This window comes from Mizuhopecten yessoensis, unplaced genomic scaffold, assembly GCF_002113885.1.
Source record: "Mizuhopecten yessoensis strain PY_sf001 unplaced genomic scaffold, ASM211388v2 scaffold10829, whole genome shotgun sequence".
NCBI lineage: Eukaryota > Metazoa > Mollusca > Bivalvia > Pectinida > Pectinidae > Mizuhopecten > Mizuhopecten yessoensis.
The window spans coordinates 1,453,126-1,478,429 of record NW_018408742.1 but is presented as its reverse complement, the minus strand read 5'-3'; the positions used below and the strand labels follow the sequence as shown (position 1 = coordinate 1,478,429).

Below are 25,304 nucleotides of genomic sequence, written 5' to 3'. Positions count from 1 at the left end.
AATCATGAAAAAGACCAAATATATCAACTGTAGTAACTGATCCCTGTGGACTACAATACAATTATTACAACGTATATTTGCAGGAGGTAGACCTATCTTACCAGGGTAATCAATATAAATCAAATACCCGGATCGAGACATTTACATCAGCATGCATTCCATGGCTCGGTGACTGTGTCCGTAGCTGGCATTATTTCTATGATGTCGAATATTTCCCTTTCACCACCACAGAAACGTTCAACAATTTATTGTGAAGAATTTGATATATTTACATCACGGTTTAATAAACCGAGATCTTATATTACTAAACCGAGATCGGTGATCATCATATATTACTTAACCGAGATCGGTGATTACTAGACCCACATCATATATTACTTAACCGAGATCGGGGATTACTAGACCAACATCATGTATTACTTAACCGAGATCGGGGATTACTAGACCCACATCATATATTACTTAACCGAGATCGGGGATTACTAGACCAACATCATATATTACTTAACCGAGATCGGGGATTACTAGACCCACATCATATATTACTAAACCGAGATCGGGGATTACTAGACCAAACTTATATAAAACTAAACTGGGATAGGGAATAACTAAACTCAAATCATAGGATGCTAAAACGAGATCGCGGATTACTAGACCCAAGTCATAAAATATTTAACCGGGACCGGGGATAACTTATCCCACATCATGTAATACTAAATCAGGTCGGGATTACTAGACCCACATCATATAATACTAAACCGAGGTCGGGGATTACTAGACCAACATCATATATATTACTAAACCGAGATGGGGGATTACTAGATCCACATCATGTTATACTAAATCAGGTCGGGATTATAATTACTAGACCCCCATCATATAATACTAAACCGGGATCGGGGATTACAAGACCCACATCATATAACACTAAACCGAGATCGGGGATAACTTATCCCACATCATGTAATACTAAACCAGGTCGGGATTTCTAGACCCACATTATATTATACTAAACCAAGACAGGGGATTACTAGACCCACATCATACAATAGTAAATCGATATTGGGGGTTACTAGACTCCCATCATATAATAGTAAACCGGGATCGGATATTACTAGACCCACATCATGTAATACTAAACCAAGATCGGGTATTACTAAACCCGCATCATATAACACTAAACCGAGATCGGGGATTACTCACCCCACATCATATAATACTAAACCGAGATCAGGGATTACTAGATCCACATCATGTTATACTAAATCAGGTCGTGATTACTAGACCCACATCATGTTATACTTAACCCAGATCTGGAATTACTAGACCCACATCATATAATACTTAACCCAGATCGGGGGTTACAAGACCCACATCATATTATACTTAATCGAGATCGGTGGTTACTAGACCCGCATCATATACTACTTAACCGAGGTCGGGGATTACTAGACCCACATCATACAATAGTAAACCGATATTGGGGATTACTAGACTCCCATCATATAATACTAAACCGAGATCGGGGATTACTAGACCAACATCATATAATACTAAACCGAGATCGGGGATTACTAGACCCACATCATAAAATACTAAACCGGGGTCACGAATTTGCTTACGGATAAGAAACAGAGTTCACGGATTACTTAACACAGAAAATGGAAAATTAACCGAGATCACGGATTATTAAACCCAGATCAAGGATTACTAAACCCAGATCACGGAATACTAAACCAATTTGTTTCACTCTGTCCCTTTCAGGGCTCCGAATTATATGTTTCATTTATTTCATATTCCTTAATTAAGGCTTTTTCGTCACGTCGATCATCATCTCTCTATCATAGCCTAGCGTACGTTTGATAGCTTTATAAAAGCCATATTGATGTAATGATAACGTATAAAAACCCTACATTTTTTCCAAGAGTGATACAACTTGAGATGATGTGTCTCATTAGTGTCAGTAGGTCAACATCAAAGTTATATCCATCCGAAAGATGGATTCCCTGTATTCATACGGTAGATAAGGTCAAAATTCTCATTAATAGAATGATAGGTCACGGCCCCTTTTATCTGTAATAACACGATGGTTCACGTTCCCGTTTCTTTGTAATAACATAATAATTCACAACCGAGGCTTAAGGATTAGCTTTATTAGTATATTTAAATTCCCAGTGATATTGATTTGCAAAACCATCTGCTTTAGGCAATTATCAGTTAAACGATATTCCTTATATTTAATTCCATATCCATTCAAAATGTCCAATAGTAAGATCCTCTTAGAGAGTTTTGTCAGTAATATAACGGAACGCGTCAAATGACCATTCGTTTCATGCCTCTGTATAAATTCTTTTATAATAGTAATTAACGATGTGAAACCTTACTGGCTCCCTTGTTTTTGAGTCCGAAACAACGTTTTATCGCTGGATTTACTATACGTGTCTTAACCAAGCCTTTGTCCAAACATTTTACTACCATTCTCAGTGCATTTAAGTCAGAGCTGTTCCTGCAGTGGAATTAATAGAATATGGGTTTTGAAGAACTCAAATGATCTATTGATGAATCGGTTATGCGGCTTATGTGTTGTTTTATTTTTGGTACCTGTAAAATGACAATGGAGACAGCCTGATAAATGTGATGTGTCTTTACGGGTCGCAGCTTCAAGTGATTACATTCAGACAATAATATATATGAAATTCTTGTTATTGATATACAATATCAATCACGAATTTAACCACACTTTGGATTTAACTACAGTACAATGAAAATCTAATGTAGAAAAAAATAGAATCATACATAGGAAATTCTTGTTATTGATAAACAATATCAATCACGAATTAAACCACACTTTTGATTTATTTATAATACAATGAAAAAAACCAAATGTAGAAAAATAATAAACCAAAATGGGGAAAATTAGCTACATGTAAGTTAAAACTTTTGAAAATTAACAAAGTAGAGCTACTCTTGCCTGGCAGTGAGGGGTCGATGTCTTACAAGGAATAACTCGAGCAGCAGGGACACAGCATAACAATATAATGATATATTATGTTTTTGTATGCAGAAAAATTTAATTAACTAATACACATAATAATTATATAACAATTAATCGAGTATAGCAAAATAAAAATAAACAAAACAAATTTAACCTGGATAAGGGAAGAAAGCTAATTACATGAATTTGATTAGATAATAGTATGGTGCTAATTAGACGTGAGCGTCATGGAGTTCCTGGTTGACAATGTCATGAGCTCGGGGCAAGATTTTACTTCAAACTAAACGTATTCCCATCGGAACAAACTGTAATCCTATTCTTGTCATCTCGATCCTGTTTTCAGATGAGGCTGAATTTATTGACGAGCTCCTAAGGACAAAAGGCTTGCTTACAGTATCACTATATCGACAAAGTGCAGTTTTTAGATAACAAGAAATGACGACGTCGATCGTAATATACTTCTTCTACATAAGCTGCTTTGATACATAAACATGCATGACAACTGAATGAAAGACAGGCAATAAAACGAGAAGAAACACACCATGAACAGCACAAAAAGTCCGATTTCAGTCTTTAGTTGTTACTCGTTGATTTAAAGATTTCTAGAAGTTTCTTAATAAGTATCAATATGGACATAACTTTTATCAACAGAATACATTTTTAAAACAAACCGTACGTTATCCAGTTTGTTTTAAAAATGTATTATGTTGATAAAAGTTCTGTCCATATTGATACTTATTAAGAAACTTCTAGAAATCTTTAAATCAACGAGTAACAACTACACAACTCACGACACGTCAACAGACAGGACTAAGTTCTTTTAAACTCTCCTGTGATAATACAAACAGCGCTATCTCTAAAACATGCTGGGATGGTATATCTAGGCCTTCAGAATACATTTTTAACAGCAAAACATATTTTATATTTTCTACTATGCTTCATCCTTCTAACGGTCTGTTTCTATTTTTTCTACCAGATCTAGTTTTACTGAATCCGTCTTTGAAATTCCTGATATTGATTTTTCTTTCAGATTATCCTGTTAATAAAGAAAAACTTATGTCGTTTGTGGACCAATGGACGAGACACCGTCATTTGTAGGGGAAATGGAGTACTGCTAAATATATTAAGCTTACTGCATAAGGATAATGTGTTGCAGACTATAGATGGCGTCATTCCTTCGGGGAAGTTACCTTAGTGCACCTCGTGTTGAGCGTGTTCGCACGAACTTTAAAGTTTTGGTTTCGTGCCTATACCAAGCAAGGGTTGTTTATTTACTCGATTTGTCCTTGACTGTTAACTTCACACAAGATTTTAAAGCGTGTGTTTTTTTTCCATTAAACCACGCCATGCGATTACATAAAAACTATTGAAGTGCAACACACCGTACTTGAAAACATTCACATCAATAAAAATCTTTAATTTACATACGTCAATGGGATTATATCATGTGTTAAAAAGTCTGTTTTTGTTTTTAAATATTTTCAATTAACATCACACACTTCATAAATAAATCGGTAATCAGGTTGAGAGGAATCACGGACACTCTCCATCATCGTGACTGAAACGGATATCCGCAGTGATGGTTATCCGTTATCTTATTCTTAAATATCGAACGAAGAGAATATAAGAGATGATAGGTTTTCTTTAACAAAATTAAATAATTTTTGAATTCAGCGTACCTACCTTTTTGTTCGAAAGCCTAACTCTTTAATATGAATACAGTCAAACCCAAGGGACCGGCAGAAATTGGCCGCTTAAGACAGATGGCTGCTTAAACCAGGCCCACCCGAAAATAACATCCAAGTTTTCATACATGTTATTTTGAATTTTTCTCCCTTCATCAACAGGGGTACGATTTCATACTTTAATATAATTGCATAATCATAAAATACAAAGGCGTTTTGGTGATAAATTTTTTGAAATGATGACATTATTTCTTGTTTGGCTACACACGTGTTCCACATACGTTTTGCGCTAGCAGACAACTACCAGTACTGAAATCAACATGTAGATCTATTTTTAATAAAAAAAAATCTGCATTGCGATGTATTCTGATCCATGTGGTTCAAATAGTATTTAATTAATTCATCACTTATGAATAAATCACTCAATAAATCTAGAACTTTGCAAGAATCTTTGAGCTTTCAACTTAGCGTAACGGTTTATTCACAGAACCCATGCGCCGTATGGAAAGGTTAACACTAATGTCCTGATCTCGCACAGCTATAACAAACCAAATACATATATCATAGAAATAAATCACGACATAGTTATGAAAAAGAATCTGATTGTATAACAAATAAGAAAATACATAACTCAATTAGATTACAACATGAGTTACACAGTGTGTTTACGTTTTAAAAATCGGTAAGGAGCTAAGTATAGCAATACACTGAATGGTATAATCCGTCTTTGCGTATTGCAGAGTTATCTTCTCTTGAGAGCAGGTATTGATTGTTACGTCATTGGTTTGTGTGAGAAAATCACGTTGTTTTCTAAAACATTGATGACGTTACACCCACAAACAAATGACGTAACAATCAATTACTGCTCTCAAGAGAAGATAACTCTGCAATACGCAAAGACGCTATAGATATGTAACGAACACACATATCAGTGTCACAGAGACTGACACGGAAAGTAATTTATTAGTTTATCTATTTTAAATGCGTAATAAACCATTCCGTATGTTTGTACATAATCGTTTGACGATAACTCAAAAATTATCAATTAACAGGTTGCAATACCCAAATTCAATAATTTTCTTTTTCTGTAAATCAACTTCAGCAAGTGAATAACCGAACTATGAATACAAATACGAAATGAATACAAATACGAAAATACTTTAAACGGTGATAAAATTGATTATCTTTTAAATGATAATTTTTATCTAAGAATTATCTTCATTGTTTTACATTTAAAGCTGGGTTATCTAATCCATTCAACTCTAGGGCAAAGGGATTAAACACTATAACATGTCAGTCGATTTAGCACAATTGTTTTTTCATCATTTTTCTCATATACTCAGAATACTGAGCAGTGTTAAAATTCAGTTATCTGTTTACGTTGATTGGCAATTTATTAACACCATCATATACTCAAGTGTTATGCAGTGTATTAACACCATCATATACTCAGGTGTTATGCAGTGTATTAACACCATCATATACTCAATTGTTATGCAGTGTATTAACACCATCATATACTCAAGTGTTATGCAGTGTATTAACACTATCATATACTCAAGTGTTATGCAGTGTATTAACACCATCATTTACTCAAGTGGTTTGCAGTGTATTAACACCATCATATACTCAAGTGTTATGCAGTGTATTAACACGTTCACCTACTCAAGTTTTATGCAGTGTTTTAACACCATCATATACTCAAGTGTTATGCAGTGTATTAACACCATCATATACTAGGGTGTTATGCAGTGTATTAACACCATTATATAATCGGGTGTTATGCAGTGTATTAACACCATCATATACTCAATTGTTATGCAGTGTATTAACACCATCACATACTCAAGTTTTATGCAGTGTATTAACACCATCATATACTCAAGTGTTATGCAGTGTATTAACACCATCATATACGCAGGTGTTATGCAGTGTATTAACACCATCACATACTCAATTGTTATGCAGTGTATTAACACCATCATATAATCAGGTGTTATGCAGTGTATTAATACCATCATATATTCAACCAGCTAAGCAGCAAATCTTTACCACCTAACATCAAGTGATACACAGTGCAATAGCACAACCACGTATATTTCTATCTGTATCACGTATTATTATATAACTACTCGCAACCCCTATTGGTCGAATAAGATACAGATAAAACATTACAAAAAATAAGATATATAAAAATATAACAATATGATCAGATGCATTCATGTTAATCTTCAATTGGAATACTACTCACTGAAAAATAGCATTACCTACACCATGTGACATATCCTGATAAATAAACAGTTTATTACTTTGACCTTGAGTTCTACGGAGTTTTGAAGTCTTTAAAATATAAGAACTATGTAAGAGGTCTTGACAGTGCTAATCCAAGATCAGACATATCGCCCCGAAATCTATCCCGTACTTGGTCCAGCGATCTTGCCCAGTCTGATCTTACAACTGTTTACATGTCATGTACCCTGTTAGCACTCAATATATGAAAGGAGTCTTATCTTCTGTCAGTAAATAATCTTTTTGTATGAATTAATCGCCATACCTTTGCAACATTTGCTTGTCCAAAAAAGGACGCCACTACAGTTGTTGATCACGTAATGGAAACGTGTGATCATCTTAAATATGATTATATATGCAAGCATTACTCTAAAATAAATACGGTTGCTGTCTTGAAAAGAAAGTGCATCATACAAAGTTCAATCAATTTCGTCCTTGGGATGATTCGGCCTCATGTATTGCGTGTTTTAGCTTGACAAAGAGATCGGTTGAAAGCGTCCTATCATACATATTTCTAAATGTTTTCTTCATGTCAGTTAGTATGGATTATGTAGATTATTGAACCTATATACCATTCTGTCACACATCTCAGAAAATAATATAAAATGAAATGGATTGGCAGATACTATGTTGGGCCTATTTAGGAATTTAACTTCTACATCAAAATACAATCATTTATTTGTTGAGTCATACAGCTATTGTTTTGATTTTAAAATTGTGCTACTGATGAAAAATAAAAAAATAAAATAAAAAGTTTATTTTTTGGCCCAGTCGTCCTTCAGTTTACACAGTTATGAACAGATAACCGTTAAAGCTGACATGTTTATACTCAATCTGTTGTTAATCAATGTCCTGAAAGTACAGATAATACATTTTAATTGCGTTATTGCATTATAGTTAATCAAACGTTGTTTCGACGCTAGAATTGGATAATGAACTGTGTAGACAAGTAATTCATTTCAACCGTATTAAAATATTATTTGTAATAAAGCAACTGGTATCACGTATAATAAAGATACAGAAGTATTGCATTTATATCAACAATGAAAACCTGAACATATGATACTTTACTTCAGTTATGAGACGGCTGCATATAGATACAACAGCATTACAAAAGGATAGGTCAACAATTATTAGGAAATTTTGAGGTTTAGAGTAGTTTGCGCAAGACAATGTTTCATATACCCATTTCTGTTTTGCCTTTTCGTTGATGCTACTGACAGAATCCATACACAACTGTATGGATCCGTATACTACACCTAAAAACGAAAATTAATAATCCTGTTTATGTAAAATATGACACATAACTTTTCATCAACAATGAAAGCCTGAACAATTTACATTTCACACTTAAGTAAAAAAAAACTTAGGACGGCTGAATTTAATAGACACGAACGATAAGGAGTAGAATGGATTGTAGGGCTCGGATCATTGTTTAAATTGAGTAAATCTGTGAGTGCTATGAAGCACTCATTATTAATATATATACTGCTATGACATATTTCATTATTTATTATTTCAACAAAGAAGAACTTTAATGATATTAGGGATTTTTTTTTTAATATTTCAGAAAAGTGAGCATAAAAATGTTCAATCGAAATTAATGTTTTAAAGACAATCGTATTATTTGTCGATTTATACGGACTATATTTTCGCGGCGGCGGAGGAACAAACTTAGCAGGTAGTGTGCGCCCTTACAGACATATCTTTCTAAATCAAATATTTTCAAGTTGGTCAATCACTTTAACAGAATCCTAATTCCTTTTTATCAGAAAAGAAATGCGTTAAAACTTTCCCTTGATGTGTTTAAAGTGTTTCAATAAAACTTACTATGAACCTCGCCCCATCACGATCTCAGCGACGATGACGCATTTCCGGTAATAACTGTCATCTCTAATACGGTTTGCAGGCAACGAAGTCGATGAATTGGAAAAAAATACCAAGTTCATAACACAGGAATTGAAAGATAGTACAAAAAGGTCAAAACAGAAGTCTGCATGACATCAATCTGGATTCAGACGTGAATTGGTGCAAACCTTTAACATTAGTGACACCTGGCCCAATTATATCATCCTTGTTATTTCATATAAAGAATCATTGATATCGTAATGAAATATTTTTTATTTAGCACATCATTAGTATGGTGCTTACAAAAAACCCAGAAGATTTCGTAATAATAAAATTATTTTGATCAATGTTAATTCAATATTTTGACAGTGGCAAGAGTAAATTCACTTTAAAAAGTTTAAGTTATGTATCGCTATTTCTCAAGAAATACTTAATTAACATAAATTTCATCTAAAGATTTCTGTGATTGTTAATCATTTTGATAGGGAAAAATATGAACAAAGCAAAAAATTACATTTAGATTTTTAAAATACCTTTTCAAGAAGAATGAAGGGTAAGCGTTTTGTCTGCTAGCTGCATCCACGACAACACCACAATCAAATTATAGTAATTTCATATCATCATAGTAAGAATTATGTCAGTGACACCACAACAAACAGGCACACTTATGAGCATAATCAAACATCGTCTTTCACATCACACAAAAAATATTTACAAATAAGCTCAAAATGGCGACCATAAAAAATATCCATTGTCTGCATCACCCTTCATTTTGCAACCAGTTGTTGTAAGTTTTTCGTCAGGAGTCGGCATCTATCACGTAAATCATAGTTTCCAGATTACGTTCCCGATTAATGAATAACAGCGACATGTAAACACCGTATGTTGAGGGAGGCAAGGATGTTACTATCAAGAAAGGGAACTTAACGATCGGAACTCGAAATAGTCTCGCTTATCGTACAGCTTACTAGTAAGCCATCCCTGTTTGTCATGTTCAAAGTAATAATCGAGGAAAACGGCTGAAGTAGAACAGTCTGTAGGGTCCTTGATTTCAATTTCGGGAAGGTATATACGTCTACGTGGCCAATGAATTAAAGACAGGACATCGTCGATACATTTGAAGGTATTTCTGTCACCAGTCCTGATAAGCTCTTTCAATAAATCAATTCATATATAAATACAAAAACAAATCGGTCAGAAGAGTGGGCAATATTTAATGCCTACCATCAGATTGAAAATCTTGCTAACGACATCAACAAAGATATTTTCAATCAGAAACACAATATTTCTTACGATTTCATCATCAGTAGGTATTTCATCTTTTATTGATGAAAAAAACATGCTCCAGAATAGTTTACACCAATGTTTTTAAATCGCCGTTTGTCTTTCTTGTTATAATAGGAAACGACGTCAATTCTTCAGTTAAGTATGAAGCATGTTAGTAAGTAAATGGAAAATATCGCGGTAGATAAAAAAGAATCGAGAAGAGAATGTTCAACATTTGCGAAAAGATCTTTTGAGTTCTACGAAATCCACATTTCACTTGGAACAAGAACCCTGCCAAGTCCTTCCGTTTCACTTCGAATATGTCGCTTTTACTATCACGCCATTCTATGGCCACGTTGATCGTATCAACCCATCTGAACTTGGAAATCAGGGACACACCAGGCTGTTCAAAATTAGCCAATCTCCTCGAGGTTTACTTTCAACATGTCTAACAGGGACTACTTAACACTATGCTTTCAGATAAAAGTGAACATTTTGATTTTTAAATTGTAAACTTTCCTTTCCTTGATTGTAACAGTATACAGTGTTTGCATGTCGCATTTGTGTCAGTATTCAGGAGCGTGGTCAGAATATCATTTTGTGATGAATTCCGACTGCGAAAAGAAAATCTTACAAAACAAAGTTTCGAGAAATGCAGGTTGATGAAGACTGGGCGAGTTTTATGGTCGCCATCATGATTTAGTCGAGAGATAAACTATTTTTACGTGATATCAGGGTCGATGTTTTTGATAATGCTCATTGTTTCATTGTCACCAACACGGTTATTGTTTTTAGGACGCGATATCACTTTGATTTAACATAGCTTAATAATTACATATATGCCTTCTTTAGCTTAGTTAACTCTGACTTTGTATAAAGAAGCGTATACGCAGTAAAAAAAATAGGGCTTGGCGGATTGATATTTGTTTCAAATATGGCACCGTTCACGCTTCAGTGAGATAACAGTCCGATGACAACCAATGCATGGCTCCCTCAACATCTAGATACATAGAACATATAGGGTTTCCATGTTACGGTATTTCTTACACATCTGTTTTCTGTTTTGTTTTTGTTTTTAGTATTTTTACTATTTTGCATTGTTCATTTTCATAAATATTTAATACAAAATGATTTTCGTTCTTTATACAAAAAAATATTGTAATAAAGGAGGAACACCACAAAATATTTATTTTGTGAACGAATGGAAGATTTCGACCATGGGAAGTTGAAAGAGGAGCAAGTCACTTGGAAATATCAAAATATATCTTTGCACTGTTAATCAGCGAGCGTATATGTGACTCAAATCTACGTTACATTTAATAGTCGATGATATATTAATTTGTGTCATGAACGACGAGGAAGTTGAAAGAAGAGCAAGTCACTTGGACATATCAAAATATATCTTTTCACAGTATACGTGACTCAAATCTGCGTTACGTTTTATTTGCCGATGATATATTAATCGATGAGCATTATGTCTGTACCTTTCAATGTTGAGAAGATTGTTCTAAAACAAACGAATATTTGTTTGCAAGTATTAACGATATTCTAAGTAGTTAATATTTATGACACGATAATTCACATTGTTGAAATTACCTCGTGGTCATTTTTAAAATAGTACAGGTAAAATACTCCAAAAAAGGACAAAGTGATCCTCCTAAGTAAAAAAAACAACAACATGTACGTCAGTTACTGAAAAATATTAGTGCAGGCTAATTTAGTAAAACAGATAAATCATTTATGGTCAACGCGATAGGGCCAATTCGGCATGAGAAGGAATCAGGGAGACACACACCAAGAAAACAGGAACCATGGAGACATACGCCTAGGAGACAAGACCTAATGTTACAGAAGCCACAGAGACAGAAACCAAGGAGATATACGCCTAGGAGACAGAACCTAATGTTACAGAAGCCACGGAGACAGAAACCAATGAGATATACGCCTAGGAGACAATACCTAATGTTACAGAAGCCAAGGAGACAAGACCTATTGTTACAGAAGCCACGGTGACAGAAACCAAGGAGGGGTACGCCTAGGAGAGAATACCTAATGTTACAGAGGCCACGGAGACAAAAACCAAGGAGATATACCCCTAGGAGACAATTCCTAATGTTACCGGAGCCTAGGAGACGAGACCTAATGTTACAGAGGCCACGGAGACAAGACCTAATGTCACAGAAGCCAAGGAGACAAGACCTAATCTTACAGAAGCCACAGAGGCAGAAACCAAGGAGGTGTAAGACTAGGAGACAAGACCTAATCTTACAGAAGCCTAGGAGACAGAACCTAAGGTTACAGAAGCCTGGGAGACAGAACGCAAGGAAATATACGCCTAGAAAGCAATACCTAATGTTACAAAAGCCACAGAGACAGAAACCAAGGAGTTGTACGCCTAGGAGACACTACCTAATGTTACAGAAGCTACGGAGACAGAAACCAAGGACGTGTCCGCCCAGGAGACAAGACCTAATCTTACAGAAGCCTAGGAGACAGAACCTAATGTTGCAGAAGCCACGGAGACAGAACCCAAGAAAATATACGCCTATGAGACAATACCTAAGGTTACAGAAGCCAAGGAGACAAGACCTAATCTTACAGAAGCCACGGAGGCAGAAACCAAGGAGGTGTAAGCCTAGGAGACAAGAACCAATGTTACAGAAGCCTAGGAGACAAGAACCAATGTTACAGAAGCCTATGAGACAATACCTAAGGTTACAGAAGCCTAGGAGACAAGAACCAATGTTACAGAAGCCTAGGAGAAAAGACCTAATGTTACAGAGGCCTAGGGGACAAGACGTAATGTTACAGAAGCCATGGAGACAGAAACCAAGGCGATATACCCCTAGGAGACAATTCCTAATGTTACCGGAGCCTAGGAGACATGACCTAATGTTACAGAAGCTACGGAGACAGAAACCAATGAGATATACGCCTAGGAGCCAGAACCTAATGTTACAAAAGCCACGGAGACAGAAGCCAAGGAGGTGTACGCCTAAGAGACAATACCTAATGTTAAAGAAGCCACAGAGACAGAAACCAAGGAAATATCCGCCTATGAGACAATCCCTAATGTAAAAGAAGCCACGGAGACAGAACCCAAGAAAATATACGCCTAAGAGGCAATACCTAATGTTACCGGAGCCTGGGAGACAAGGCCTAATGTTATAGAAGCCACGGAGACAGAACATAGCACAAAGAAAATAAGGAGATCAAATAAAAATTGACCCCATAAAACTTCATTAACCACTGGAGGTGGCATCGTGTGTTCCAAACGGTAAAATATGCCCTCCACCAGTTTCTTTACAAGCTAAATCCCAAACCAAGGAGGTGTAAGCCTAGGAGAGAATACCTAATGTAACAGATGCCTAGAAGACAAGACCTAAGGTGACAGAAGCCTAGGAGACAGAAACAAAGGAGATATCCGCCTAGGAGACAATCCCTAATGTTACAGAAGCTTTGGAGACAAGACCTAATGTCACAGAAGCCTAGGAGACAGAACCTAAGGTTACAGAAGCCTGGGAGACAGAACGCAAGGAAATATACGCCTATGAGACAATACCTAATGTTACGGAAGCCACGGAGACAAGACATAATGTTACATAAGCCACGGAGACAGAAGCCAAGGAGGTGTACGCCTAAGAGACAATATCTAATGTTACAGAAGCCCCGGAGACAGAAACCAAGAAAATATACGCCTAAGAGGCAATACCTAATGTTACCGAAGCCACGGAGACAAGACATAATGTTACAGAGGCCACGGAGACAAGACCTAATGTCACAGAAGCCTAGGAGACAGAAAACAAGGAGATATACGCCTATGAGACAATACCTAAGGTTACAGAAGCCTGGGAGACAAGACCTAATGTGACAGAAGCCTATGAGACAATACCTAAGGTTACAGAAGCCTGGGAGACAAGACCTTATGTTACAGAAGCCACGGTGACAGAAACCAAGGAGGGGTACGCCTAGGAGAGAATACCTAATGTTACAGAGGCCTAGGGGACAAGACGTAATGTTACAGAAGCCATGGAGACAGAAACCAAGGTGTACGTCTAGGAGACAATACCTACTGTTACCGTAGCCTAGGAGACAGAAAACAAGGAGATATACGCCTAGGTGACAATACCTAATGTTACGGAAGCCACGGAGACAGAACCCAAGAAAATATACGCCTAAGAGGCAATACCTAATGTTACAAAAGCCACGGAGACAGAATCCAAGGAGATATACGCCTGGGGGACAATACATAATGTTCCCGGAGCCTAGGAGACATGACCTAATGTTACAGAAGACACGGAGACAAGACCTAATGTGACAGAAGCCTATGAGACAATACCTAAGGTTACAGAAGCCTGGGAGACAGAACGCAAGGAAATATACGCCTAAGAGACAATACCTAATGTAACAGATGCCTAGAAGACAAGACCTAATGTTACGGAAGCCACGGAGACAGAACATAGCACAAAGAAAATAAGGAGATCAAATAAAAATTGACCCCATAAAACTTCATTAACCACTGGAGGTGGCATCGTGTGTTCCAAACGGTAAAATCTGCCCTCCACCAGTTTCTTTACAAGCTAAATCACAATTCAATTAGAGAATACCTAATGTAACAGATGCCTAGAAGACAAGACCTAAGGTGACAGAAGCCTAGGAGACTGGACCTAATGTTACAGAGGCCACGGCGACAGAAACCAAGGAGATCTACGCCTAGGAGACAATTCCTAATATTGCGAAAGCCACGGACACAGAAACCAAGAAGGTATACGCCTAGGAGAGAATACCTAATGTTACAGAGGCCACGGAGACAAGACCTAATGTCACAGAAGCCTAGGAGACAGAAAACAAGGAGATATACGCCTAGGAGACAATACCTAATGTTACCGGAGCCTAGGAGACAATACCTAATGTTACAGAAGCCACGGAGACAAGACCTAATGTTACATAAGCCACGGAGACAGAACATAGCACAAAGAAAATAAGGAGATCAAATAAAAATTGACCCCATAAAACTTCATTAACCACTGGAGGTGGCATCGTGTGTTCCAAACGGTAAAATATGCCCTCCACCAGTTTCTTTACAAGCTAAATCACAATTCAATTCAAAAAATTTATTTGCACATTTGTTACTACAAAGTAGTTTGAAGGCAAAATAGAAAAACACAGTGAGATATATACATAGACATGTACATGTAGAAAAGTCGCAAAGTGATTACTTATATTTCTAATGTACATTAACATGAACAAAATTAACATAGCTTCAAATAGAAAATTTGATTTAAACATTTTTAGCTGCAAAGTCCATACCTTATACTGTCAGCAAGCCCACTCTCCTCAGTTCAAGAGACTGTTTAATGAATAAGCAAGAGTCCATGTGGTTAGGATTTATTTGCATTATTATTGAAGAGGACATTTTCTTTGCTACGTTTTTGAACTGTTTTCTATTTTGAAAACTATTTTTCTAACCCCCACTCAAACCATCACCACCCGATAAAAATTACAGGAGAGTAGTGAATTTGTAATAATCGATATGTCCACAATTGACATGAACACGTAATATACATCATGATATCCATAAATTGTGGAACTATTCACGCAATATTCATTCCGCGGTAACTCGTGTGGAATAGCCCAGCAGCCACGTGATAAGTGGAATGGAGCCTGACAAGCTATCTAGGCCAGAGATTATCTGGTCATTATAACTGCCAGGATAGCATCGCGGATTACTTGCAAAGCTCACAGAGGTCATCTTAACATTCATCTAGAACATTATAGTGTTATGGTAAAGTATCGTTAATGCGGAGGAAAATTGGTTTATCATATCTTGTCAATTTGTTATGTTTAGAATATTTAAAGCAAATTGTGAAGGAGAGGCAATCGTCTATCGAACGGCCCATTCATTTTTTTTCTTTTCGTTTTGGAGGGTAAAAACGTACAGTGACTGTGTTTTCTCTTATTTCCACAGTTAAATTATGAACTATTTAGAAAATAAAGAGTTAGGATTGAGATATATACTAAGTACCCTTATTTTCTCGTGTTTGTTAAATATCATTACAGAACTATATTGTTAACGACGAGCACAGAAAGAATTCATAATAGATAAGTGGTAATATTTGTTTATGTCTATACATATGTATCAATAAATCAGGCCGATAGGGTCGAATTGTGTTTCTAACCCCTGCCACACCGACAAGACAGTGTATTCATTCGTGATTTATTGCTTTAAATAATAGTGACATTATCTGACATGGAATATGAAATAAAGCAATCATCAGAAAGGCACCTGTTACAAGTTTCAAATCTATCAATTTAGGAATAGATTTACTCACCGTTATTTGATCCTGTCAACATGTTTGTCTTGTCCATTGGCGTTCTTCACAACAGATCCCCGCTACCATTGAATACTCTGTTCTAACAGAATGAGTTTTCCTTCATGCTAGTTCATTCATAAATTAAATTATTCCATTCATACATATACGTCGCAGCTAGTCATTTAGCGGTCAACCTAACTGTTGTAGCGGGCACTCCGTCACTGACACTGCTAATTATGAGAACGGGGGAACTCGTTTAGTTTTTACAGTAAAGCATTTGATGTCCGCGGGAGGACAGCGGGGGAGATCAGGAAATCTCAAAGGAGATTCATGTTGACGCTAGGAGTACTGTGTACGTAAATTATGTCTCTGACGCGCAAATGTACGTGACTCAGTAATGATCACCAGCAATCCCACCACCCTCCAGGGTCTATAGACGAAACACTTGGGACTATCGCGATCATCTCTCTCATCCGTAAAGCGTTGAGAGATTCCGAGGTCAGCCTTGAAATATCATACGTTCGTACATCAACATCAATTGCTATGCATGAATCTCATTTAAAGAGCAATAACTTGAAACTTACGGAAAAATAAATGGAATAGTATTTACATCATAACACGGCGACAAAGATAGCTGGAATAAAATAGAATTGTATCATAGCATGGGAACCGAGGTGACAAACGGAAATACATTATAAACCAATACCCAAATATCGGAAGCAAAACCATGAGTTCCAGAAGGATAATCGTTTCCTGCGTTACAGGTAAAAACCCATCAGCTGTTGGCGACAGCGGACATTGGTCTATATAATATGCTCAATAATTGACAAAACACAAAGGCGATACGAAAACAATAAGTAATTTGGGAGTTTTCGTTTTACTACATACCAAAGCTTAATGCGACCTCCGGTTAATTATTAACAGTTTCTGATATAAAGGATGGGTGTCAATTTGGATCTTCTGGTGGGGTTATGCCGTCGTGATATATGACATGAAAGTATTCGGTCATTTGTATTATTTGAAGCATAAGTGTTACACAATACCTCAAAATGTATGTAGAAAGTTAAAAAAAACACCACAAAAAACCTAGTTTTGTAAAAATAAATGTGCCATCTGTAATTTTGATCCCCGAATTTGCCCACTCATGTCTCGGAATGGTCTCAAAGCTGACATTACGGTCATGTCATATCATGTACAAAAAAACTTATCGGTGATAGCAATCAGAAGGCCCAAATTGGCACCCATCCTTTCCCGTTGAATTTTTAATGTTTGTGATAAGCCGAGTAGATACCTTACTCAACGAGATCTGAGAGTACGCTCACACTTACATTATTAATACTTTTTTTATCAGAGGAGGGGCCAAGTGTACTCATACGTTGGTAGGATAGGTTTTCGCACCCAAACATCCGCACAATTGTCTCCGTTCGATTTGTTTCTGTTCCTCTTGGCACACCCGTCTGTGACGTTGTGCGTGACGTTTCTGAACCAACTTCGTGAATCAGTTATGGCATTACCCATGGCCGGTCTTAATCCGACTCCGTAAATCTCACCGATCCTGCGCCATATCTTGCATGACCACAGAGATTGTAAAGATGCATCTGAATGTCTGCATTAAATCCATCTGAATATCTGTAAGTCGAGTTCGTTCAATGTGAGTAGGGGCTACGGAGAACGGTGTTTGCTGTACCACATGGAATGAATCAATCTGCACAATGATATCGATATACCGGCAGAGATTATGTTGATCTCAGTATAACCGATTACGGCTCCGGGTTTTTTCATTGGGATTCTTGATGCTATACCTTTTGTTTTGGTGTTTTCCTAGTTTCTGATCACCTTTCATCTTTGTCCTTAGAGTGTTGAGCTCGGGTGAATATTTTTTTCCCATTCCGCATATGACTCCACTTTACAGCGAAATTATGAATTAACGTTGACGATGTTGCAAAACAAACCAAATGGACTTAAACAGTCATTCCAATATTCCACGAATATAAAACAGAAATATATCTATATCAACGTCGACACAAAAGCCAAAATCTTAATTCAAAGACGTGCAAAAAAAAAAAAAGACATCAGTGACTGAAAACACACGAATCCAAACAAAAGTCGATGAACCCTCACAAATTACGGATCCGAGGTCAAGTGCTTTGGAAGGGAATGTCATATTTGCTATCGGCTATTTTGTTTCTCATCAAAATTAGGAAATTATACAGCCAATTTAATTCAAGCATATTCTTTTCTTATCTTTCTTGTCTACTTTCGTTCCTATTAACGTTGCCTTTCTGGTGATGTCCCCTAAGCACCCATCCTCATATGACCCTAAATGGTGATGTCCCCTAAGCACCCATCCGCATATGACCCTAGCTGGTGATGTCCCCTAAGCACACATCCTCATATGACCCTAGCTGGTGATGTCCCCTAAGCACCCATCCTCATATGACCCTAGCTGTTGTGAGGACGTTAAACCCAATGTGGTGTTTTTTTCTACAATTTCAAAAACCTTATCAATGTCTTCCCTTAGTAATTCCGGGTGAGGAACGGGAAATATCAATCAAACGATTAAGACGTGATTGGACCACGTGTACCAGGCATCTGGCTCTGCTCAATATAACATACTGACCGCTGATGTGAGTGATGACGGATAACTTTAAGTGGTCATTTACGGTAAGTATAAGTTAATTGGTCTGTACCACTACTTTCAGACTAATTATGTCTGTAAGGGAGATAATAAACGATGTTGTAAATGACAAATATATTCCTTAAATAAATTATAAAGATCATGGATTTTTGGAGTAAAGAAAACGGTGGTCGGTAGTTGATAGGTATACCAAGCCAACTTGTATTTAATACCTGAAATAAATCTCTTATACGTCCAAATATCCTTTAAACTAATTGATATCTCTATTAATTCTTTATTATATAAATATCATATAGTGATTACATATTTAAATGTTTCAATAAATGAATTAACGATAAATCTGTTTTATTAAAGATATCTATTACATTTAAGGCTGTACTTCAGTTGAAGATGTATCTTATATTTTGGCGGCCCACTGGTTTGCCAAGGTAGGGGCATGTGATGAAGGTTTAGAGGGCACATCAGGGCCAAGTTGTTTAAAGTATGATTAGTTAACGAATCATAAATGCAAATTCTCAAAATTTGATTTCATGAAATCTTTAAAATAAAATGTGTTTGTTGTCATGAGATTAATATTTTGAATCCTTCAACGTACAACTTCAGTTCTGAATTTCAATAATTTGACGATATTTTTTTTAAACATTTTGCGTTGTGTTGTTGTTACGCTAACCATACCTCTTCTATGTAGAAGAAGCAATTAGAGATAAAAATCAACGACCAAGCGTTTGAATAATCTCCCGAACAGCTAAAATTAGATTCGCGAAAACATCATAATATGCAGTATGCCAAAAATTGCTTTTCTTTTTAGGCGTGCATTTTTGGGTAAACAAATTTCGTAACTACATACAAAAATTTGTAGCGGAAGGCATAATTATACATATACCATGCTTTATGCATCTGTAGTCATGATGAATTGGTAATCCCTAGCTATAATCCGTGAGCTTAGTTTTAAGGACCATGATTGCATGTGGGGAAGGGCTACTATCTAATGCTAAAATCTGAGGGAGATTTCCCCTAATTATACTTATATGTATCTCTCTCAGTGTTGAGTATTACAGACAGGAAGCGCGGGGATGTCTGAAAGGTCACTAGAGGATGACCTCTGTGTCAACTTTGACCACCATTTATACAGATGTCTATGAATTAAATTCTCTTTAAGTAGCAATAGAAATTATGTTGATGGCTAAAACACTTGGCGATGATGGAGTTCTACTGGAGGGCTTTGGTTTTGGTTCGGGATGATAAGGTCTCACGAAGATCTGTAACGTTTGTGTGGTGGTATATTCTGATGACGAAGATCTAAACAGGGGCTTTGGCTATGAATTTTGATAATACAAAAATAATGTTGTAATCTGTTGAAGATAAACTTTATAAGATTAAATCTAACAATCGACTTGACTGTGTGTTCCTATGTTAAAGTTCTAATGAACGACTTTGGCTGTGTGCTCCTATGTTAAAGATCTAATGGACGACTTTGGCTGTGTGTTCCTATGTTAAAGATCTAATGGACGACTTTGGTTGTGTGTTCCTATGTTAAAGTTATAATGGACGAGTTTGGTTGTGTGTTACTATGTTAAAGTTCTAATGGACGACTTTGGCTGTGTGTTCCTTTGTTAAAGTTATAATGGACGAATTTGGATGTGTGTTACTATGTTAAAGTTCTAATGGACGACTTTGGCTGTGTGTTCCTATGTTAAAGTTCTAATGGACAACTTTGGCTGTGTGTTACTATGTTAAAGTTCGAATGGACGACTTTGGCTGTGGTTTTCTATGTTAAAGTTCTAATAGACGACTTTGGCTGTGTGTTCCTATGTTAAAGTTCTAATGGACAACTTTGGCTGTGTGTTCCTATGTTAAAGTTCTAATGGACGACTCTGGCTGTGTGTCCTATGTTAAAGTTCTAATGGACAACTTTGGCTGTGTGTTACTATGTTAAAGTTATAATGGACGACTTTGGCTGTGTGTTCCTATGTTAAAGTTATAATGGACGACTTTGGCTGTGTGTTCCTATTTTAACGTTCTAATGGACGACTTTGGCTGTATGTTCCTATGATAAAGTTCTAATGGACGACTGTGGCTGTGTGTTCCTATGTTAAAGTTCTAATGGACGACTGTGGCTGTGTGTTACTATGTTAAAGTTCGAATGGACGACTTTGGCTGTATGTTCCTATGATAAAGTTCTAATGGACGACTGTGGCTGTGTGTTCCTATGATAAAGTTCTAATGGACGACTTTGGCTGTGTGTTCCTATGTTAAAATTCTAATTGACGACTTTGGCTGTGTTTTCCTATGTTAAAGTTCTAATGGACGACTTTGGCTGTGTGTTCCTATGTTAAAGATATAATGGACGACTTTGGCTGTGTGTTTCTATGTTAAAGTTCTAATGGGCGATTTTGGTTATGTGTTCCTATGTTAAAATTCTAATTGACGACTTTGGCTGTTTGTTACTATGTTAAAGTTATAATAGACGACTTTGGCTGTTTGTTACTATGTTAAAGTTATAATAGACGACTTTGGCTGTGTGTTACTATGTTAAAGTTCTAATGGACGATTTTGGCTGTGTGTTCCTATGTTAAAGTTATAATGGACGACTTTGGCTGTGTGTTCCTATTTTAACGTTCTTATGGACGACTTTGGCTGTGTGTACCTATGTTAAAGTTCTAATGGACGACTTTGGCTGTGTGTTACTATGTTAAAGATCTAATGGACGACTTTGGCTGTGTGTTCCTATGTTAAAGATCTAATGGACGACTTTGGTTGTTTGTTACTATGTTAAAGATCTAATGGACGACTTTGGCTGTGTGTTACTATGTTAAAGTTATAATTGACGACTTTGGCTGTATGCTCCTATGTTAAAGTTCTATTGGACGACTTTGGCAGTGTGTTCCTATATATGTTAAAGTTCTAATGGACGACTTCGGCTGTATGTTCCTGTGTTAAAGTTCTAATGGACGACTTTGGCTGTGTGTTCTGGGGATAGGGCAACAAATAAAAACAAAGGAAAGACTGATATGAAAACCGTTGAAAAAGTACAAGCGGAATAAATAAATGAGGACTTTGGTTGTGTATTCTAGCTGGCGAAAAAGGTTTCATTTAGGACTTCAGTTTCGTGTTCTGATGATTAAGTCATTTAATTTCTGGGGACGTTTGACTTTGGTTGTATTTTCTGATGATAAATGTTTGAATCAGAACTTTTGTCATGTGTTCCAATGATAAAGCCTTTATTTGAGAGTGTGTCATGATAATGAAATTCCTATTAACATTGGCTGTGTGCCCTGATGATAACATTCTAATTGTTGATTTGGTTAGAGGATGACTAGTTGTTTGTTTTGATGCTAAAATCTTTATTACGGAATTAACTTGCGTGTTAGTTACGTTAAATATTTATTTAGGGATTTTGGTTGTGTGTTCTGATGATGAAGATCTAATATGAGACTTTGGGTTTTGCGATGATCAAGTTCTAATTTGGGATATGAGCTTTGGGTTATAATGATTCCAATTAAGGGTTTTGGTTTGGTATTCTGACCACTAGCATCTTACTGGGAACTTTAAAATGAAGATAAAAGGTCTTGGGTTTTGTGACAAATTCTAATTGAGGGCTTTAATTGTAAGTTCTGATGATAAAATTCAAACAGAGAACTTTGGTCGTGTACCGTATAGCAGGATATTTTTGCGGGGATCATATTTTCGCAATTCAATCACTTGATCGCGAAAATATCATCTCCATAATAACATGACAAGCGTAAAATTGAGCCGCGGTATAAACTTCATAACCGTAATATCGCCATGAAATAGCGAGCATTTGTTTGCGACGATTCATATGCATAAAGAGTAAGGATTTATATCACACATCCAACAGCTTAATTGATTATTTATTTAACAAAGCACATTTACTTGTTGTTGTCCCAGTATTCTGCCATGAAGTCTATTCATTTGAATATTGGACACTTTATTTACCGGGTGTCCCGTCTCTGTGCTAAGACACCGCGAACATATCTTTCTTTCATATGTCTAGATAGCGAATTTATAACCCGTGTACATTTAATTTTCTGATTTTGGGTCAAACAGAGTTAACTCACAAACATTTAAGTAAATAACCCATTATACGATATTTTGATGACATGATTCAAATTTCTCTGACTAGAGCATGGTGAATTAGAGTCACATTTGGATTTACATTCCGATTTGATTAAACATATCAGGTCTTCATACAAAAAAATAATAATATCAAATTTGAAAACAAATAAAAATTTGGACCTTTTTTTTTGCTAAAAAACATAAAATAATTGTGAAATGCACTAATGTAACGGTTCCCGACTTGGAGCATGTATATTTTATAGTTAAAGTGTCAGGGTGTTTATGTGTTTAATTAATATGATAAATTGCCATATTCAATACAATATTAGCAGATTACGATAGGTTTTTTGGGGGGTTTTTTTGAAAAAGGGGGGGGGGGGGGGGGGGGGCGTACGCCCATTACGCCCTCACCTGGACCCGCCCCTGCTTATCAACAATGGTTTATCGTTTGATCTTCTAGCTGCTCAACCAAGTAAGTAAGACTTCTTGCCTTTCTCAGTACCATTAAATCGGTCTTATTGTCATAATGTATGCGTAGAAAAGAGAAATTAATGTAATATGGATTTTGAAGAATTCGAAAAATCTTTCCATCAGTCTTGAAGATCCTCTTCTCAAAAAATGTTTCTTCTATGAAAACTTTTGTCTTTTCGACTCTTAAAACTACCATACTTCATACCAATCTATAAAGGGACCCCTTCATTTTCTTATTTTGAAAGCTTTCTTTTCCAAAAAGGCAAACGTCGAGTATAAAAATATGGTTGTAAATTAGTCTGGACCCATATTTTGTGGAAAGTTCAGCAAAGGCCAAAATGAAATATTCTGAGGATGAAATTGTGCGAATGTTGAAAGTTCCTGGTTGACGATATCCTTGTTGAGTTTGGTAGCAAGATTTTCCATTATACTGAAGGATATGAGGCTGAACTTTATTGATGAGCTTATCAAAACCTGTAATAAAAACTAGCCAAGTCCTTCAATTTTACAATAATATATATCGAAAATATGCGTTCATTAAATAACAAGAAATACAATCTTTTATACCCTCTTGAGCTTGAGTCAATGGCACTTTAAACTCTGCAGCTGCAGCCACTTTCCTCAATCTTTACTTACAACATGACCAACAGGAACGGCTTACTACTAAGCTGTACGATAAACGGAACGATTTCGATATTCCATATCGTGAACTTTCCCTTTCTTGCTAGCAACCTTCAAGATTTCCTAACTCACGTACGCGTGTTCCTTTGTCACGGTTGATGTCTTGTGTTGTTTGTTCTGATGACTCAGGGGCATTCTTACGCACCCATATAGGAAATCCTGATAAACAGACTCTGTAGGACTTCGTTAATAAAGTGTGACACATATAAACAGGGGAATCTAAGGAAGGTTATTTCCTGTTGTTGTTTCCTATCGACTCGACTCTTGTCCGTTTTATCATTGTTGCTGGCGCTGAGGAATGTTTTAACTGACGCTGTATCTGTCTTGGTATTTCTAAGACGGTATACACGGGGGTGGGGGATCTACATATACACGAAGGGCATAACCCAAGTCGGAGTTAGAAATGCAGACTTTACCTAATACATATTTCTATATTATTACTAGATAACATCGGGTGACCAGTTTCTGAGTCCTGGACGCGAAAAGAAATAAATTATAGGAAATTTAAGCAACAGCTGTGCTTCGCGTTGTGTATCAATAATGTGTAGTCTTTAATTTCACCAGCCTAGGGTAGTCAGTTTGCAATAACTTTTTTTTTCATTCTAAAACGACAACTAGTCAATTCCGGCGGTATATTACCGTCTAGATATAACACATGATAGTCACACTATTTTGTTGAACATGCGATGATAAGTCGTGTGGCAAATATAAATTATACTAAAATGTTACCTTATTGTATTCTAATCTAATAAAAAGGTAATAGTAAGAAATCTACTTCCCGAAATACGTTTTGAATAAAATTGTGTGAATCTGTTTTCGTCTCGTTTTCTTCAACATCTTACCAAAGTACAATTAATCGGGAACCGTCGGCATTTTCCGTAAACGAGAAAAAAACGGTTAAACGTATTTTCTCGTTTAAGGAAAGTGCCGACGGTTCTCGATTGACCCAAGTGTTTACTCTTACTAACTTGCAGTTAGTGCACAACGATGCCTAAAAGGTCAAAGCACGGAAACAGGTTCAGCACAGAAACAGCCCCCCC

The 25,304-nt window shown here is 36.4% G+C and overlaps 1 protein-coding gene across 1 annotated transcript in view; it reads right to left on the bottom strand.

The window, feature by feature from the left end:
- Positions 1-16,477, bottom strand: part of LOC110462780 — a 29,135-nt gene extending 12,658 nt beyond the window's left edge. Inside the window, exon 1 of the mRNA XM_021516943.1 lies at positions 16,416-16,477. The gene's annotated coding sequence lies outside the window, so the exon portion shown is untranslated. The remainder of the gene's footprint in view (positions 1-16,415) is intronic.
- Between the last annotated feature and the right edge of the window lie 8,827 nt (positions 16,478-25,304).